This window comes from Petromyzon marinus, chromosome 27 (assembly GCF_048934315.1).
Source record: "Petromyzon marinus isolate PM22_M1 ecotype Great Lakes invasive population chromosome 27, UKy_Petmar_22M1.pri1.0, whole genome shotgun sequence".
NCBI lineage: Eukaryota > Metazoa > Chordata > Hyperoartia > Petromyzontiformes > Petromyzontidae > Petromyzon > Petromyzon marinus.
Window position 1 is genome coordinate 14428390 of NC_133693.1, and position 21622 is coordinate 14450011.

General features: G+C 49.9%; 1 long non-coding RNA gene across 2 annotated transcripts in view; it reads right to left on the reverse strand.

The window, feature by feature from the left end:
* Positions 1 to 3693: 3693 nt before the first annotated feature.
* LOC142929247 (uncharacterized) overlaps positions 3694 to 21622 on the reverse strand; it is a 29104-nt gene continuing 11175 nt past the window's right edge. The window contains exons 2-4 of one of the 2 annotated variants that reach the window (XR_012945470.1): positions 18506 to 18609; positions 17066 to 17460; positions 3694 to 6519 (exon numbers count right to left, since the gene is read on the reverse strand). This is a non-coding gene — a long non-coding RNA (uncharacterized LOC142929247). The remainder of the gene's footprint in view (positions 6520 to 17065; positions 17461 to 18505; positions 18610 to 21622) is intronic. The other variant, XR_012945471.1, reaches the window with a different exon arrangement.

Here is a 21622-nt window from a genome sequence, read left to right on the forward strand (position 1 = left end):
AGATGACGAGGCAAGGGGTGAGGACGAGCCGAGGACGAGGTGAGGGGTGAGGACGAAGTGAGGGCGAGGTGAGGGGTGAGGAATACGAGCTGAGGGATGAGAAGAACGAGGTGAGGGGCGAGGAGGACGAGGTGAGGGGTGAGAACGAGGGGTGAAGGAGAACGGGGTGAGGAGGACGAGGCGAGATGCGAGGACGGGGTGAGGACGAGGTGAAGGGTGAGGTGGAGGTGATGTTTGATTCGTGACAAAACATGTAATAAAGTTATTAATAACAATCTGAATTATAGTCAATTATTCACGTCTACTACATAGAGTGCAGGTAGCCGTGTGAGGATGAGGTGAGAACGAGGTGAGGGGTAACGACGAGGTGAATAGAACGAGAGGCGAGGGGAGAGAACGAGGTGAGGGTTGAGGACGACGGGTGAGGTGGACGAGGTGAGGGGTGAGGATGAGTCGAGGGGTGAGGAGGACGAGGTAAAACGTGAGGCAGACGAGGGGTGAGGAGGACGATGGGTGAGAAAGATGAGGCGAGGGGTGAGGAGGACGAGGGGTGAGGAGGACGAGGGGTGAGGAGGATGAGGGGTGAGAAGGACGAGTCGAGGGGTGAGGAGGACGAGGTGAGCGGTGAGGACGACGACGGGTGAGGAGGACGAGCTGAGGTGAGAGGACGAGTCGAGGGGTGAGGAGGACGAGGTAAAAGGTGAGGCAGACGAGGGGTGAGGAGGACGATGGGTGAGAAAGATGAGGCGAGGGGTGAGGAGGACGAGGGGTGAGGAGGATGAGGGGTGAGAAGGACGAGTTGAGGGGTGAGGAGGATGAGGTGAGGGGTGAGGAAGACGAGCTGAGGGGTGAGGAGTACGCGGGGTGAGGAGGACGAGCTGAGGGGTAAAGCGGATGAGGTGAGGGGTGAGGAAGACGAGGTGATGGGTGAGGATGAGGTGAGGGGTGTGGACGAGGTGAAAGGTCAAGCGGACGACGTGAGGGGTGAGGACGAGGTGAGGAAGACGAGCTGAGGGGTGAGGAGGACGAGGTGAGGAGGACGAGGGGTGAAGAGGACGAGCTGAGGAGGACGAGGTGAGGGGTGAGGAGGACGAGGTGAGGGTGAGGAGGATGAGCTGAGGGGTAAAGATGACGAGGCAAGGGGTGAGGAGGACGAGGCGAGGACGAGGTGAGGGGTGAGGAGGACGAAGTGAGGGTGAGGAGGATGAGCTGAGGGGTAAAGATGACGAGGGAAGGGGTGAGGAGGACGAGGCGAGGACGAGGCGAGGGGTGAGGAGAACGAGGGGTGAGGAGGACGAGGCGAGGGGTGAGAACGAGGGTTGAGGAGGACGAGGCGATGGGTGAGGAGGACGAGGTGATGGGTGAGGACGAGGTGAGGAGAGCGAGGGGTTAGAGAAGGACGAGGTGAGGGTGAGGAGGATGAGCTGAGGGGTAAAGATGACGAGGCAAGGGGTGAGGACGAGGCGAGGACGAGGTGAGGGGTGAGGAGGACAAAGTGAGGGCGAGGTGAGGGGTGAGGAATACGAGCTGAGGGATGAGAAGGACGAGGTGAGGGGTGAGGAGGACGAGGGGTGAGGAGGACGAGGCGAGGGGTGAGGAGGAGGCGAGGGGTGAGAACGAGGGTTGAGGAGGACGAGGCAATGGGTGAGGAGGACGAGGTGATGGGTGAGGAGGACGAGGTGATGGGTGAGGACGAGGTGAGGAAAGCGAGGGGTTAGAGAAGGACGAGGTGAGGGTGAGGAGGATGAGCTAAGGGGTAAAGATGACGAGGCAAGGGGTAAAGATGACGAGGCGAGGACGAGGTGAGGGGTGAGGAGGACGAAGTGAGGGCGAGGTGAGGGGTGAGGAATACGAGCTGAGGGATGAGAAGGACGAGGTGAGGGGTGAGGAGGACGAGGCGACCCGAGCTCGATTCCCGCTTACAGCCACCATCACCACTGCGTCCTGGATCTCGAGAGGTCGGTTCAGCCTTAAATTAGTATCTGGTACGATGTGTACACATCGCAACTCGGGAGAAAAAGGCAGCTGAGGGTGGTCCCGGCCACCCACACAGAACATGTGTGAAACCCAGAGATTATGCGTGAAACACGTGCAGATCATTAGAAAAACAGGCAAATATCTTGTGTGATATCAAATATGGATCATGCGTAAAACACATACCGATCATACGCAAAAAACACACTCAGGAAAACACACTCATATGCTGCTGTAGGATACGTTGGTTCAGCAGATGTACAGGGTGATGGATTACAATGTTAAGTTTTTTTTTTTTAAATGGCGATGAAGAATATTGTCCATTCATTTGCAGTCCAGCCGTACACTCATTCATTCACGTGCTATCTTTTCGTCTATGCATCGGTCAATCCGCAAGTCAATTATGCAAGAGGACTCAGTCCCCCCCTGCCCCGCCCCCCTCTGCAAGTAGTAGCAGCTCCCTGCACCACCCAGCTAACCCCACACTGCATGCCGCGTTCTGCGCGATGCCTCAAGTTCAAGGTCGTGTGGGTAACACATTACCGTGGTGATTATTTGAACAAAATAGTGACGCGGTTCAATTTTCAAGTGCGACTTCGCGTTTAAAGTCAATGTTATAAAATATATATTTGATGGAAGCAGGTTCGTAAGTGCAGGTGTTTGTAAGTTGAGGACTGCCTATATATACACTTATTTTTCACACAGATGTGTATATGCGCACTGGGTTACTGAGCATCCTCTGTTTAGGGACTGTACCACATTACAATCCACCATCCCACCTCTAGTAAAAGTACCTACTACTACTAGAACATCTGCTCCCCTCTGCTACGTGCATCTCCATCCCCTCCCTATTTTTGGTTGGGAAGCAATTATAATCGAACATTTTAAAGTAGCTTTTGGGTTAATTAATCCATATATCTGGGCTTTTATAGGTGTTATCTTGGGTTGTATGGATGGTGGTCACCCATCCAAGTACCATCAAAGTTCAACCCTGCTTTTCTTCCAAGATCTTATAATATTGGGTGCATTCCGGGTCATTTGGTCATAGGTGGTGTGGTGTATGGACATCTGTGAAAAAGAGTTTCATAGCTTATCAGATTCCTTCATTTAAAATAAAGATACTGGTTCTGTATGTGTTTGTTGGATTTGTATGTTCTTTAACAACTGCACGCAGTCGTTAAAATGCTTAGCCATGTCCTTCTGCTGCCGTTTGTCCGTGGCCCATGCAGCTCATCGAAAAGAATGAGCACCTGGGATCCCTGCAGGTGGGGATTTTGGGTTACCAGCGTGTGGTGGCAGAGCTGCACGCTGAGCTGGCGCCATGCCAAGAAAACCTGCAGAGCATTCACTCTCAGCTCCAGGATCTGCAAGTGCTGCACCAGCAGAGTGAGGCGAAGGTGAGCAAGTGCTGTTAGCGAGCACCTATGAAGTCCGGCATGGCACAAACGCACATATATACAGCAATACCATTATTTACGCCCTCCCGTTGTACGTACTTTCACTATTAACGTACTCAAGTCATTGATAGCCAATCGCATGTTATGTACTGTGGTACCTTGCCATGGCGTACTTGAGATTTACGAACTTTACTATAAAGACCCAAATAGTTTACGCTGGATGGCGACAGTAAGGCACCAGATGACGCCCAAGCGTTTGCATCTCTGACTACAGTAGTCACTTTCATGTGTACATGTGTAGTGACTAACTCAGAGACAGTAAGACTTTTAGGCGCTTCTTTTATTTAACGAGCACCATTGGGATAATACAGACACCCTACGTGGGTACACACTATTACCGTTGCTTGCCTATACAAAACACTAACCATCTAACACTGACAGCACTGAACGGAGACGGCGAACACCTATCTAGCAGCGTAATATCGAGTGAAGACGGCAGCGACGATGGCGACGAGACGACAGCGACGAGACGACAACGACGATGACGAGATGGTGACGACGACTATCTTATATATACGAACAGCACGACGAGGATCCCACTTCCAGCAACAGCCACAAGGTCCCTCACAGGGGCCCTTCTTATACTCTCAGCGTAGCCTCGCTCCGCCACGGCCACGCCCCTTCTCTGGAACCTACTAGCGGGTTCCCGATGGCCCCCCCTCTGTGACCTTTCCCCTAGATGTCCCCCTCTCGTGTCTATCGTGGCCTGCTGACGTGGGTACTACCATACACCGCAGTTACCCTTTTTTACCAGCAGCCAGCGCTATGCCACTACACATACTCTATCAATATTTTTTCCCCACATACCGGATTTATGGTGAATATTTTTCAAGTGTAAACTAATTTTACATGATAAACAACTAATAATACACACAGTATAATAGACAAATATATCAATAATATGGCAGTCCTCGACTTACGAACGCATTTAGTTCCTGAGGCCCATTCATAAGTCGGAACGGTTCGTAATTCGGAATACAATATTGTGCGATATTTAAATTCCCATATTGTCAGTGTTATCAAATGTGTTAAGGTTCAACAAAAGAGTCAAGCATTGTTAAACTCGTAAATAAGAAATCATGTACATTTGCATTAACACTAAAATTATAGTGTATCGTAAGTAATACATAAAATGTAGTAAAAATATTTTTTTCATTTTCACTCACCGCTTTCAAATCACAAGCGTGCTCACCGCTACACTTGTAGCTTAATAGGCTGTTGGGGCACGTGCTGTTAGCGATAGCCTATGAAAGCCAGCACGGCATGCGAGGGGTTGTGTGCCAGCACCACACCCAGCTGCATTTGTGTCCCGAGTGGTGATGTTTATACAGCGCGCTAGGTGCTCATTTGAGGCCGAGTTGACCTACGGGAGGCCCAGGAATGGTTCAGATAATCGTCACTGGTGTTGGCCGTGACTTGGAATTGAACTTGGGTCGGTGGGTTTGTAGCGCAGCGCGTGAACTGCAACACTACCGCTCCCCACACAATCACTTTCACATATACGCACATGTGCGCGTGCACGAGGCTGACTCATGACATCTCGTGGAGGATCGCAGCACTGAACAAAATAGTTCTGTGGTTCAGTTTGGAAGTGCAAGTTCGCGTTTTAAAGTCAATGGTAACCAAAAATTAATACAGTTCATAGAAACAGATTCGGAAGTCGGGTATCCGTAAGTCGGGTCTCCGTAAGTATGGTGTTCCTAAGTCGAGGACTGTATGTATACACTTATTTTTCACACTGAAGGTTGTACAGAATGGATGCGCACTAGGTTACTGAGCATTCTCTGTTTAAGGACTGTACCACGTTACGATCCACCATCCCACCTCTAGTAGAAGTACCTACGACTTCTAGACCATCTGCTCCCCTCTGCTACATGCATCTCCATCCCCTCCCTCTTTTTGGTTGGGAAGCGATCTTAATCTATTATTTTAATCCAGATTTTGGGTTAATTAATTCCTAAAAAATGTTTAACATAAAACTTTCGTGACTGCAGGAATTCATATTCTTGATTCTTTCGGTAAAGTCACGTACTTTTTTTAATAATATAAAAAAAACCCACGACGTTTCGATTGCAACACAAGCGGTCTTCATCATGCTTTTATAGGTGTTATCTTGGTTTGTATTGATGGTGGTTGCCCATCCAAGCACTTGAGGTTCAACCATGCTTTTCTTCCAAGATCTGAGATGATTGGATGCATTTCGGTTTATTTGGTCAAAGGTGGTGTATGGACATCTGTGTAAAAGAGCTTCGTAGCTCATTACATTACTCAATTATAAATGAAGATCCTGGTTGTGTGTGTCATTATACCTGTATGTTCTGCAATAACCTCACGCAGTCGTTAAAATGCTTTCCTGTGTCCCTCTGCCGCCATTTGCCCGTGGCCCACGCAGTTCATTGACAGGAATTGGCAACTGGAATCTCTGCAGGCAGAGATTCAGTGGTATCAACGTGTAGTGGCAGAGCTGCACGCTGAGCTGGCGCCCTACCGCGATAACGAGCAGAGTGAACACTCGGAGCAGCAGCGTCTGCAGAGCGAGGTGGAGGTGAGTGCACAGCACTCGCGCATCGCACACACACACACGTATATAATTTGCGTTTAACGTAAATAATAGATTCATGCACACACGATTCAGTGTATTATGATAATGATGAGCTGGTCTAACCATCACGTTAAGCCGTCATGGTCCCCGTTTACAAATACAGATTATCTATCTATAGACAATTTCATTATTGCTGGACACAGTGATAACGATGAGAATGATTTAGCACCTTTCTGTACACCGGGGCATCTCAGAGCGCTTTACATCACATCTCATCTCAACACGTGTGAAAGGGCACCCCCAAAGACAGATGTCCCTGTGGGCACAAGGTGACTCAGCACCTGGTGTGCAATTGGCATTTGTCTGCCAAGTACTGAGTTGTGTGTAGTGTCTAATGGGTCAGTATGTCCACAGCTTGTCACGGTTGAGGAGGAAGAGTAGCCTCATGCAGAAGCTGCACGTGGCACGGCAGGCATGAAGGAAGCTGTGGAACAACTCGAGGAGCTGCTTGGCCTCGTCTGGCAACCCTGGTCAGCTGGTTCAGAACTGGAGGAGGAGAAGCAGCTGTTGTGAATCCCTGCAACAGCCGTCCCTGTGAGCTGCCCCTCACTACAGAGAGCTCCATGGAGAGCATGGCGATGATCACACCCACTCACCCACCCACCCAATCACCCACCGACCCACTCACCCTGTAACTCACTTACTCACCCTCATAACTTACCCAATCATTTACCCAGTCATCCACCCATCCACTCAATCACCCACTCACTCATCCACCCATCCACTCACTAACTCACTCACCAACCCACTCATCCACCAACCCCACACCCACTCACCCACTTATTAACACAGGCATTCATTCACTAACTCAACCACTAACTCACCCACCCACCAACTCACCCACAAACTCACTAACCAACCCAACCACCCACTCATTCACTTAACAAACCACCTACTCACTCAAGAACCAACCCACTCACCACCCACTCACCTACTACCAACGCAACCTCTCACTCACTCACCCACCCATTCACTCACTGACGTATCCACTCAATAACTAACTCATCCCAACCACTCCTTCACGCACCCACCAACCGATTAACCACCCACTCACTCACCCACTCACCCTCTCACTTGCCAACACACTCACCCAATCAATCACCCACCCATCCACTCACTCACTAACCTACCCACGCACCGTTTCACCCACTCACTCACCCATCAACTCACTCAACAACCCATCCACTCACTCAAAAACCCACCCATGAACTCAACCATCCACCGAGCCACCAGCACAGACTCACCCAGTCACCGACTCCATCACCCACAGACTAACAGACAAATTAACTCAAACACCCACTAACTCACCCACTGAATCACCAATCCACTCAACCACTCACTCAATCTCTAACCCATCCACTCACTCGTGCACTCACCCACCCACTCACCAATCCACTCACTAACTCACCCACTCACTCATTCATTCACCCCACTCAATCAACAACCCATCCACTCTGTCTCACTATTGCATCTTCACTATCGCATCCACTAAGTCGCCTGTCACTAACGAACCCACGCACGTAGTCACCCAGTGAACAACCCACCCACTCACCCATTACCCAGGCTACCACTCCACTACTCCCCCACCCACCTAGTCACTCCTGACCCACCCACAAACCCACTCACCTACCCCCCAACCCACTCACCTACCCGCCAACCCACTCACCTACCCGCCAACCCGCTCACCTACCCCCCAACCCACTCACCTACCCCCCAACCCACTCCCTGCCAACCCACTAACCCACCCGCCAACCCCCTCACCCACCCGCCAACCCACTCCCCTTCCCGCCAACCCACTAACCCATCCACAAACCCACTCACACACCCACCAACCAATTCACCCACCCAATAACCCACCCAACTACTCACTCACATACCCACCCACTCATTCAGCCACACTCACGCATAAACTCACCGACTCAACCTCCCACACTCACCCACCCATCCATTCTGCCAGTGGGGGGGGAGGGGGGGGGGTGTGATGGCACGTGGCCCCCCCAATGATCCGACCAAAATCCCTAATTTCGATCGGATCATTGGGGTTTATTAGTAATAAATCGGCATTTTGCGACCCCTACTGCCACTGTGTAGCATATTATTACGTGCCAGGAACTCTATGAGATGATAGGATAATAGTCTGAGTCCATAATTGGCAATAAGTAACGGCAAAGCAGTTATAAGTGACTCACAGAATTGTGCGAAGTTGCGCATAGTACACAACTTCCCTCAAGGCATTCACCTTTAGTGAGCGCGATGCCGATCACACAACACGTTCGAATCCGACCCTCGATCGATGGCTGCGCCATCGCTGGACACGCGTCGAATAAAAAGCAAGGGACAAGTTCTTACTTACTAACAACTCCTATGATTTTTCATTGCTGGAGGGGTTTCCCCCCTACCTGAAAATCCTGGCTCTGCCATTGCACCCGCCCAATCACAAACCCATCCTGTCATCCAACCACACCCACAAATCACTCACTCATTCACTCACCCCTCCGCTCACCCACTCAATCTCTAACCCACCCACTAGCTTACCCACTTACTCAATCTCTAACCTGCCCGCCCACCCACAAACTCACCCATCCTGACGCACTCATCAAGCAACCCACTCAATCTTGTACCCACGAGCTCACTCACCCACCCACCCACTCACCCACCCACACACTTATGCACAGACTCACTCACCCACCCACTCACTCACCCACCCACTCATTCAGTTACACACCAACACATTAACTCATCCACTCAACATACCACACTCACACACTCATTCAACAATCCATCCATCCTCTCATTCAGCCACTGACTCACCCATTCACTCACACCCTCAACCTCCCACACTCATCCACTCACCCACCCTCCCACTAAGTCAACCACATACACCTACTCACCACCCACTCACCCATTACCCATGCAACAACTCACCCGCTTGCCCACCCACTCACTCATCCACCCATCCACTCACTCACTCGGTCAACCACCCATTCACTCACCCAGCCATTCCATCCATTCACTAACCCACGAACTGACCGACCCCTTCACTCACCAAACCCCTCACTCACCCAAACCCTCACTCATCCACACACTCACCCACTCAACCCCCCACATTCACCCACCCACTCACCAACCCACCCTCTCATCCAGCTATTCAATTACCCATCCCCACTCACTCCTTCAACATTGCACACTCATCCAATCACCCACCCACTAACTCAAACACCCTCACACTTACCAATGCACTCACCCACTCACTCACTCATCCATCCACTCAATCACCCACGCACCACATCACTGACCCAACCCATCAACTCATGAACCCACCCATTATTCAGAAACTCACCCAGGCACTGACCTACTCACCCACGACGCACTACACACGTAACTACTCACCCATTCTCCCACCAACTGACTCAATTTCTCACCCACCCACCCGCTTGACTCACTTACTCAATCACTCTCCCACTCACTCACCCAGTCATCCACCCATCCAGTCACTCACTCAGCCACACAACTCACTCACTTAATGACTCACCCACCCACTAGCGCTCCTACTAACTCATTCACCCACCCCTCACTCACCTAACCACTCACTCCCTTCAAGCTCCCACACTGCTCGCATTAGCCACCGACTTAATCAACCACAAATATCCACACACTCACCCGTCCACTCACCCACTCAATCACACAACCACCCACTCCGTCACACAACCACCCACTCAATCTCTAACCCACCCACTCACTCACCAACCCCCACACCCACCTACTCATCCACCCACGTATTAACAGGCATTCGTTCACTCTCTCACCCACGAACTCACCTTCTCACCCACCCACAAAGTCACGAACCAACCCAACCACCCACTCACTCACTCAACATCCCATCCACTCACTCAACAATCCACTCACTCAAATACCTACCCACGCACTCACAAACTCACCGTATCATCCAACCACTAACTCACCCATCCCCTCACCCACTCATGCACTAACTCACTATCGCATCCACTAACTCTCCTGCCACGAACTCATCCACCCACATACTCACCCAGTCACTCACCCACTACTGAGGCTACAACTCCACTACACCCACTCACTCACTCGCCCACCCACCAACCCACTCACCTATTCGCCAACCCACTCACCTACCCGCCAACCCACTCATCTACCCGCCAACCCACTCACTTATCCGTCAACCCACTCACCTATCCGCCAACCCACTCACCTACCCGGCAACCCACTCATCTACCTGCCAACCCACTCACCTACCAGCCAAACCACTCACCTACCAGCCAACCCACTCACCTACCAGCAAACCCACTCACCTACCCGCCAACCCACTCAGCAACCACTCGCGCATAAACTCACTCACTGAACCTCCCACATTCACCCACCCACTAACCAACCCACCCTCTCATCCAACCATTGAATCACCCATCGACTCATCCCTTCAACCTCGCACAGTCATCCAATCACCCACCCACTAACTCAAACACCCATTCACTCACCCATCCCTCCACTCACCTACTCAATCACATAACCACCAACTCAATCTCTAACCCAAACACTCACCAACTCACCCATCTTCTTATTCACTCAATCTTGTACCCATTAACTCTAATCACTCACCCACATTCCCATTCACTAACTCACTCACCAACACTCACACACCAACTCAGCCAGCCACGACCCACTACCCACGTAACCACTCACCCACCCAAGCATTAAATCACCCATCCACTCACCTTTTCAACCTCCCACTCATCCAATCACCCACCCACTAACTCAAACACAAACATCCATTCACTCACCCACCCACCTGCTCACTCACCCACGCACCAAACCACCCATGCACCAAACCACCCACCCACCCAATCACTCACCCACACACCTTTTCACCCAGCCACCCTCTCAAACCCGTACCCACTAACACACCCACTGACCTACCCTCACCCACCCACTCATGAACTCACCCATCCAATTATTAACCCACCCACTAACCCACTAACTCACCCACTAATTCACCAACCCGACCACTCACCAACACGGCCTAAATATAAATTATGTTTGTTTTACCAGGCAAGGCCCACTGAGATATATGGATTGTTTTCAGAAGCAACTTCGCCACAAATGATAGCTCAACAGAGTGGCTTATCACGTATACATTTATAGCAGCCAACTCCTCTAAATGCATGTTTCTAAATGTGGAATCGAACCCACAACATCCTGTATACCCGGCGAGGTAGTTAACATCTTGCCACCATGACACTCCATTCTCTGACTCTCCCACCCACGAAACCACACACTCAAACACCGACCCACTAACTCAACCATCCATTAATTCAACCACCGAGCCTTGCACACACTCACTCACCCAGCCACGCACTCGCCAAGCCACGCACTCAATCTCTAATCCACACTCACTCACCAAGCCTCTCACCTACTACCCATCGAACGTCGCACCCACTCATCCACGCACCCACCCACAAAACCGCCCATCTACACACCAAATAAAAATGTAGCTTTTTTTTACTTTACTAGGTAAGGCCCATGCTATATACATCTTTTTCAGAAACAAGCAGAGTACAAATGATTGCTCAATGGAATGGCTTTTCACATAGAACGTTATAGCAGTCAAAGTCTATAAATGCATGTTTCTAAATGTGGAGGGGCAACCTGGAGTACCCAGAGAAAATTCCATGCAACCACGGGGGAGAACGTGCAAACTCTAGATATACAGGCGAGGTTCATAAAATTTTGCCACCTTGACATTCCACTCTTTAACTCAACCACCCACTCAAACACCCACCCACCCACACACAAACCACTTGTAGAGTAAAATGGGGACGTGACGTCATGTGTGCCGTCTAGTGCGATGACGTCACGGAACGTGGCATCATGCGCGCTGGGCGGCTCGATGACGTCATGTCTCCTCTAGTATTTAAGGGGGACCCCGTGACGAAAGCGGGATCACTGTGGGAACGGGTAGAGTGAGAAGGGTGGAGAGGGAACCAGGGGTAGAGAGGGATCGACGAAGAGTCAGGAGTGAAGCCGGTGGTAGCCGTAGGAGGTGCTGCTCTTCCCGGTCGGTGGGGTTGGCAAGTTCCCCCATCCGACTCGAGGGAGAGAGACCGGAGCTAGCCGGGCTGGACCAGGACTTAGTGTAGGACCCCTAACCCCTGGGAAGTTGTCACACCCTTTGTGTTATTGTAATATACTTAATAAACCTTTGGCGAAAGCCCTTACCCTCAAGCCGTCTCCGAGTCGTCGTCGGGAACTCAACACACTAACCAAATCAATCTCTAACTGACTGACTCACCCACACACCCACAAACTAATTCACCAACCCACTTACCAGCCCACCCACTCCCTAACTCAACAACCCACTCACTCAACAATCCACTCACCCACCAGGTCACCTATTCACTCCCTCACACACCCACCCATCCACCAACTCAATGTCTAACTCACACACTCACCCACCCAACCAATCACAAACTCACCCAGCCACTCACCCTGCCACAAAATCAATCTCTAACCCACGCACTCAACATTCCACCTACTCACTAATCCAAACTGACTAAATTCAACTATTTTTTAAGTTACCAGGTAAGACCCACAGAGCTATATAAAATATTTTTCCAAAGTAACCTGGCCACAAATGAGAGCTTCACTAAGTGGCCTATCACACAGTAATGTATAGCAGCCAAATCCGATAAATGAATGTTTCTAAATGTGGAGTCGAAATCCACGTGACCATAGAGCACATGCAAACCCCAAATATACAAGCATCAGGGTTGGGATGGAACCTACGAACTCCAAAATACCAGGCGACGTAGCTAACATCTCGCCACAGTGGCGTACAATTCTCGAACTCACCCACTCAACTACTAAAGCCACCCACCAACCCACTCACAAACCCACTCACCCTGCCATGCACTCAATTTCTAATCAACGCACTCACGCACACACCCACTCACTCACTCAACCACTCATCCACGCACCAACCTACACATGCACTCACTAACTCACTCACCCACCCACCCACCCAACCTACCCACCCACTCACCCCACCCACTCACTCAGTGACCAACTCACGATCCAACCCACCCACTCACACTGTGACTCACTCAATCTCCCAACAACTCACCCAGCCCCTCACCTACTTACTTAACCACCCATTCACTCACCGACCAACGCACTCACCGCCCACTCACCCAACTGTAAACTATAATTTAACTATTTTAATTTTACCAGGAAAGGCCCACGGAGCTATATAGATTTTTTTCATAAGCGACGCGGCCACAAATGACTGCTCAAATAAGTCAGTGAGTGCGTGTGTAGGTGGGTGCGTGGATGAGTGGTTGAGCGAGTGAGTGGGTGTGTGCATGAGTGCGTTGATTAAAAATTGAGTGCATGGTAGGGTGAGCGGGTTTGTGAGTGGGTTGGTGGGTGGCTTTAGTAGTTGAGTGGGTGAGTTCCAGAACAGCCAAAACCTCGAAATGCATGTTTCTAAATATGGAGAGAAAACCCGGAGGACTCGGAGAAAAATCCATGCAACCACAAGAACATGCACACTCCAAATATACAGGCGTCATAATCGAGATCGAACCCACAACCTCCTGTACAAAAGGCGAGGTAGTTAATATGTCACCACCATGGCGCTCCACTTTCTTGACTCAGTCACCCACTCACCCACCCATTCAGCCACCTACCCACTCAGAAACACCCACCCACTCAAAAACCCGCACGTTGCCACCAACTCAACCACTTACCGACACATCCACTTACACACCCACCCATCCACCCACTCAATCTCTAACTCGCACACTCACCAGTCCACCCGCTCACGCAGCTACTTACCTACTCACCCACTCACCCTGCCACCCACTCACCCTGCCGCCCACTCAACCTCTAACCGACCTACCGACCCAACCAGCCACCCACCCCCTAAACTAAACTACTTTTTATTTCACCAGGTATGGCTCATTGAGCTATATAGACCCTTTTCAGAATCGGCCTGGCTACAAATGATAGATAAACTAAGTGGCTTATCACATACATTTATTGCAGCCAAATCCTCAAAAGGCATGTTGATTCTAAATGCAGCGGAAAGGACCCGGAGCAAAATCCACATGACCAGGGGGAGAACATGCAAACTCCAAATATACAGGCGGCAGGATCGCAATCGAATCCACAACCTCATGTATACTAGGCGAGGTAGTGAACATTTCACCACCGTAGCGCCCCACTCTTTGACTCACCCAATCACTCACAAGCTCACTTACCCACTCAACCTCCCACATTAACTTACCCACCCAGCAGTCACTCACCCATTCACTCACTCACCTACTTTCTGACCCCATTCAGTCAACAACTCACCGACCCACCCAACCACTCACTTAGTTAACCACTTGCTCACCCACCCACTCACCCTATGACCCACTTAATCTCTAAATCACTCACTCACTAAACTACACACTCACCCACCAACATACTAACTCAAACACTCACCAACGAACTCACTCACCCAACCACGAACTGACCCACTCACTCACCCACAAACTCGCGAACCAAAAACACACATACCCAACCCATCACTCACCCAACCCCTCACTCACCGACTTACTCAATCATCCATCCAGACACTCACCCACTGACCGACCCACCAACTCATTAACTCACCCAGGACTCACTCACTCTGCCACCCATTCAATTTCTAACCCACCCACACACCTACTCCCTCAGCCACTCACCTCTTCACACACTCACCCACTACCCACGTAATTATTCACCCACCCACTAACTCAACCACCCACTAACGCAACCACTGACCCACTCAAACTCATCCACTCAAAAAGCCACCCACTAAAATATCTAAACCACACTCATGCAACCACCCACCCACTCACCCTCACACTTACCAATGCACTTTCCCACTCACTCACCCATCAACTCACTAACCCACCCATTAATTCAGGAACTCACCGAGCCACTGACCTACTCACCCAAGACGCACTACCCACGGAACCACCCACCCACCAACTGACTCAATTTCTCACCCACTCACTCACCCACCCACTAGTGCTCCCACTAACTAATTCATTCATCTACTCAATCACCCACCCCTCACTCACCTAACCATTCACTGCTTCAAGCTCCCATACTGACCAAATCACCCACCGACTAAATCACCCACAAATATCCACTCACTCACCACCCACTCACCCACTACTCACACAACCACTCACCAACTCATTCACTTGCTCACCCACGCATTCACTCACCCCACTCACTCACCAACCATCCACTCACTCACCCACTCACTGAACCACCCCTTCACTTACCCACCCCCTCCATACTTAACCGCAATAACTCACCCACTCAACCTCTCACATCCATCCACTCACTCACCAACCCAACCTTCCACGGTCATCCAATCTCGTACTCACTAACTCAATCACTCACCAACGCACTCACCGTCTCACTCATCCATTCCCTCATCCATCCACTCACTCACCCATTCACCAAATCAATCACGCACAAATTAACTCACCAATTCAACCAGCCACTGAGCTACTCACCCACGAGCCACGTAACCACTCACCCACCCTCCCTCCCACTGAATCTCTAACCTACCCACTCACACATCAACTAACCCACCCATCATCATCTCACTAACCCACCCATCATCTCACCCACTCACCCAGCCACCCACTCAATCTCGCACCCACCAATTCAATCACTCACCCCCCATCCAAGCATTCAATCACCCATTCACTCACCATTTAAATCTCCCACTCATCAAATTACCCTCCCACTCATCCAATCACCCACCCACTCATCCAATCACCCACCCACTAACTCAAACATAAACATCTATTAACTCACCCAATCCTCCGCTCACCTACTCAATCCCATAACCACCAACTCAATATCTAACTCAAACACTCACCAACGAACTCTCAACCTCCCACACTCATGCACTCACCCACCTAACCAGTAACTCAACCACACAAATTCACTAATTCACCCCTTTGCTCAGCCAATCAATCACACAACCACCCACTCAATCTATAACCCATCCACTCACTCAACGACCCATCTTCTCACCCACTCAGCCAACCACCCACTCAACCACACACTAACTGATCAATCCACTCATTCACCCACCCACCAACTCACCCCCCTCACTCATGCAACCCCTCACCTCCACCCACCCAACCTCCCACTCTCACCCTACTACTCAATCACCCACTCAATTTACAAACTCAATCACCGACTCCATCACCCATCCACCCATACTGACCCACCCCCTAACTCACCCGCACACCCACTCACCCACCCAATAATTCACCCACTCAACTCACCCACCCCTTCACTCATTCACACACCCACTTAACTTCCCACGCTCACCCACCCATACAACCATTAAATTACACATCCACTCACCCCCTCAACCTCCCACAATCATCCACTCACCCACCCACTAACTCATCCACACACACACTCACTAAACCATAAACACTCATTCACCTACCCCTCTGTTCAGCCATTCAATCACACGATGATTGATTAAATCACTAACCCGCCCACTCGCTCCCCCACTCACTCCCCCACCCACTTATGCACTCCCCAACCCACTCATCCTCTCACTTACCCACCAATGCACGCACTCACTGACTCACCGAGCCATTTACACAATTAACAATGCACTTACCAAATCACCCACGCATCCACTCACCCACTCAAACTCCCCCACCCACTCACCATCCGTCTCACTCACCCACTCGACCCCCCTCACTCACCCACTCGACCTCCCACACTCACCCACCTACTCACCAACCCACTCTCTCATCCAACCATTCATTCACCCCCTCAACCTCCCACATTCACCCACTCGGCCACCTACCAACTAACTCAACCACATACACCCGCTCACTCAACATTACCCACTCACCCTCTACCCACGCAATCAATCAATGCCTCCTTCACTCACCCAACCTGTCGCTCACCCAACCCCTTAGCCACCTACCTCCGTCTCAAGCCTCGTGCAGTCCAAGCTCCAGGAGGGCCTCTTCCTCCTCGAACCCGCCGAGGTTGGGTACCGTGTACGTGCCCTCGTGGCCACGCACGCTCACGCGCACACGGGGTCGCGTGTTTGTTCTCGCCACGCGAACCTCGGCCGTTATCTCCCACCCGAGTCCCCGTCCACTGGGGCCCCATTAGGGTCCCCGTCGGGGGGAACAATGAGGTGTCCATCCGCTGTGTCTCCTCCCCTCTCGACCCCGCTAGGACCCCCTGCGCCGCTCACGATATCCCCCCAGGAGGACCCTGTCCCTCCTGTTTCCATCTCGCGGGGTCGCCTCTCCGCACTCCCGCGCTTCAGCAGGCTCAGTGCTTGCACCACCATGCGGCGATCCTCTAAACCTGCGGAGGTGGACGAGGGTGGGGGGGATCATCATCGTCAGCAGCAAATGCAGCATCATTATTATTATAAGCAGCTACAGCAAGTCGCAGCATCATAATCATCATCTGAATTACCACCACCAGCAGGAGCACTATCATCACCATCTTCAACTTGCCAAGCCATCATCATTACATCATCACCAGATTAATAGATCTCTACCATCACCATGCGTAAAGACATTAGCATTATATTCACTATCTCCTGCATATGCTAATCTCAACATAATTATCGTTAACATTATAACCAACATCATATCGATCAACGCACCGGTGTAAATTGTTCTAGTTGTATTCAATAAAAATCAGTTAATATTTGCATCACTCGAACGTGCCACACCACTGCTCCACTCCCCACTGCCCTTCTCCATCCTCCCCCTTGCTCCTTGGCCCCTTACCATCTGCCAACTGCCCCCTTGCTGCCCGGGCTCGTGGGTACCCCCAGAGGATTTGTATTCAGCTGTAATATCGAGGCTAGAATACATTTCCACGTGATAAGCCACTTAGTTGAGTTATCATTTGTGATAGCCAGGTCGCTTCAGAGAAACATCTATGTAGCTCAGTGAGCTTTACCGGGTAAAATACAAAATTGTTTAGTCTTTTTGTCTGATGGTAAGGTACCACGCAAACCACCACCATCATGACTGCTATCAGGCTCCGTAGAGCAGGGTGCGTGTTTGTTGTCATCGTCTACAAGAGCTACACGTGGCAAACCGGGGGTGCTGTCGCATGGCTCGGCGATTGCGCATTTGCAGAATTAATCTGGCAAGGGTCACATGATCAGAAAAGGGGCAGTCCAGCAACATAAACCCTTGCACTGTGCCGCTCCCCACACCTGCAACCAACCAGCGTGGTGAAGTATGGTCAAATACACCGCAACGATCCGCTAGGTTGTGGCGGTCCCCATACAGCAGCGGAATCGTGAAAGGGCCATAGCGTGGTCGCACATCCATCGTCCCACGTGATACCACCTGCGGGGCACGCCTCGCAACGCTCAGGTGAGCGTTACCTGCACTCGCTTCCTGCCGGATAGCTTCAACCACCTGCCAGCCATCGTATCCCGAGGGGAGGTCGGGTCGCTTCATTTTCTCGTCGCTCCACAATTGGAAGTTCCTGGCAAAGGTGCGCGAGGTGGATGAGCTGGAGTCCTGTCTGTGAGCGTGTGGGTTTAGCACGCTGCGCTACAATGAATCCGGCGACCCGAGCTCGATTCCCGCTTACAGCCACCATCACCAGTACGTCCTGGATCTCGAGAGGTCGGTTCAGCCTTAAATTAGTATCTGGTACGATGTGTACACATCGCAACTCGGGAGAAAAAGGCAGCTGAGGGTGGTCCCGGCCACCCACACAGAACATTTGTGAAACCCAGAGATTATGCGTGAAAAACGTGCAGATCATTAGAAAAACAGGCAAATATCTTGCGTGATATAAAATATGGATCATGCGTAAAACACATACCGGTCATACGCAAGAAACACACACTCAGGCAATGTATGAAAACACACTCATATGCTGCTGTAGGATACGTTGGTTCAGAAGATGTACAGGGTGATGGATTACAATGTTAAGTTTTTTTAAAATGGCGATGAAGAATATTGTCCATTCATTTGCAGTCCAGCCGTACACTCATTCATTCACGTGCTATCTTTTCGTCTATGCATCGGTCAATCCGCAAGTCAATTATGCAAGAGGACTCAGTCCCCCCCTGCCCCGCCCCCCTCTGCAAGTAGTAGCAGCTCCCTGCACCACCCAGCTAACCCCACACTGCATGCCGCGTTCTGCGCGATGCCTCAAGTTCAAGGTCGTGTGGGTAACACATTACCGTGGTGATTATTTGAAATGTAACTTTTTATTTTACCAGGTAAGTGAGCCATATAGCTCTTTTTAAGAAGCGATCTGGTCACAAATGTTAGTTTTAACGGAGTGGCTCATCTTGTGGAAATTTATAGCAGTAAAATACTCTAAACCAGGGGTCTCAAACTCGCGGCCCGCAGGCCAATTGTGGCCCGCGGAACGACATTTTCTGGCCCACTATTTGACATCAACTTTTATTTATTTTTTAATTATTATATATTTTTTACCATAGCTCAGGCTCGTGCCAGCTTCCGGTGTTTGTTGACAAGTTAGCCAACGCGAATTAGCAACGTTAGTCACTTGGTTGAAACGTGATTCCGGAGTGACACCAAGTGGAAGGAAAATATATCCTGTCACTCAGTGCAAGGTACAGAGGACTTAGGAAGTGGGCGGACTCAACAAGTGTAATCAGTGACCTAATAAAGACAACAGAGTGTTGCAATAGGAAAGGGAAAATAATTACATGGATAGCAAATAGCATGAGATGGGTGGCAAGAAAAAAAGCCAAATGTTGGTTAGAACCTGAATATTATAAAGAAGTTATAGATTATTATTACAAGAGAAACAAAGAAAAGGAAAAAGGACAGATATGTGCAATCGCAAAAGAAAATAATTTACCAAGAACAATTTAATCAAAAAGAGCAAGAAATTAAAAGATATAAAACATGAGACAATGCACTTGATGTTAAGAATTAAGACAGGTGGAGTAACATGGACACCAGAGTTAGCTCAATGGCATCCAGAGAGATTCGTTAGAGCAGAAGGATATGTAGGATGTGAACAAAAAGAAGAAAATCTAGATCACTTTATTTATGAATGTGAAAGGTATAAACACCTGAGAGAGAACACGATTGATGAATTAAATAATGATAAGAAAAACGAAGTGCTCAAAAAAGCATGAACAATGATAAAGTTTTCAAATACCTCTCAGAATATATAGAAAGGGCATACTAAATAAGATCCCAAATACTCAGGTATTGGGATAAAAACATGTAAATATATCACCCCCACCTTCCCTGAGCTTTCCAGGATGTTCAAGCGGACCATGTGCCTTTTTGGGAGCATATATCTGTGTGAAAAGCTCTTTTGCACCATGAACTTTAATAAGTCAAAGTACAGGTCCAAACTTACTGATGAGCATTTCAAGCCATACTGAGGGTCTCAATTGCTTCCTCCCTCAAGCCAAATGTGGCTCAGCTGTGTAAGAAGAGGAAGCGCTGCCAGGTCTCTGGAAGCATGGAGTAGGTAAGAGAAGCCTATGTTCTGAAGAACCGTTCATGTTCTGAACTGTTATTAATAAAGATTGAGAAGATTGGATTACTTGCACTTTTTTTGTAATACTTGATGCGGCCCAGCCTCACCCAGACTCTACCTCCAGCGGCCCCCAAGTTGAGTTTGAGACTCCTGCTCTGAACGCATGTTTCTAAATATGGAGGGGAAAACTGGAAGACCTGGAGAACAATCCACGCGACCACGGGAGAGAGAGAGACATGCAAACTCCAAATATACAGGCGTCAGGGTCCGGATCGACCACACGACCTCTTGCATACCAGGTGAAGGAGTTAACATCCCACCACCGCGGCACCCTTATGTACCAGGTTACACAGTCACGGACTCAAATGAAGACACAGTCCCTTCATTTAACAGTCTGTTCGATAAATACGTGCTGTTAGCGAGCACCTATTAAGGCTAGCATGCCACACGAGGGGGTGGGTGGTCAGTTTTACCCAGGATAGCCCTACTGGCTCTTTTCAGGAGGGTTCTACCACATTTCCCAGCAATGATTACTAGGCACAGTATATTCCAACTGGGTAATTTGCGGGCAATTGTATTTAATTCGGTTAATCTGGTCCATGACGCTGGGATCTTCAACGTCCACTGAAGCAGACGGCACATGGTGCCTTTGCGGTGAACACGCCTGTAGCATTAAACAGGGCGGCCGCTGGATTCAAACCGCGAACATCTACGACAAGCGGCACACGTACAACTGCTACAGACACACGCCGAGTGTGTAATCACTCAATATGTGAGTGATTACACGCAACATTGTTGTGTGATTAAACACAACGTTGTTGTGTGTGTAATCACACACAAAAATATTGATGAGACGCAACGACGTTGTGTTGAGTGTAATCACAAACAACAACGTTGTGTTGAGTGTAATCACTCAAAACGACATTGTGTTGAGTGTAATCACTCACAACGACGTTGTGTTGAGTGTAATTACACACAACGACGTTCTGTTTAGTGTAATCACTAACAACGACGTTGT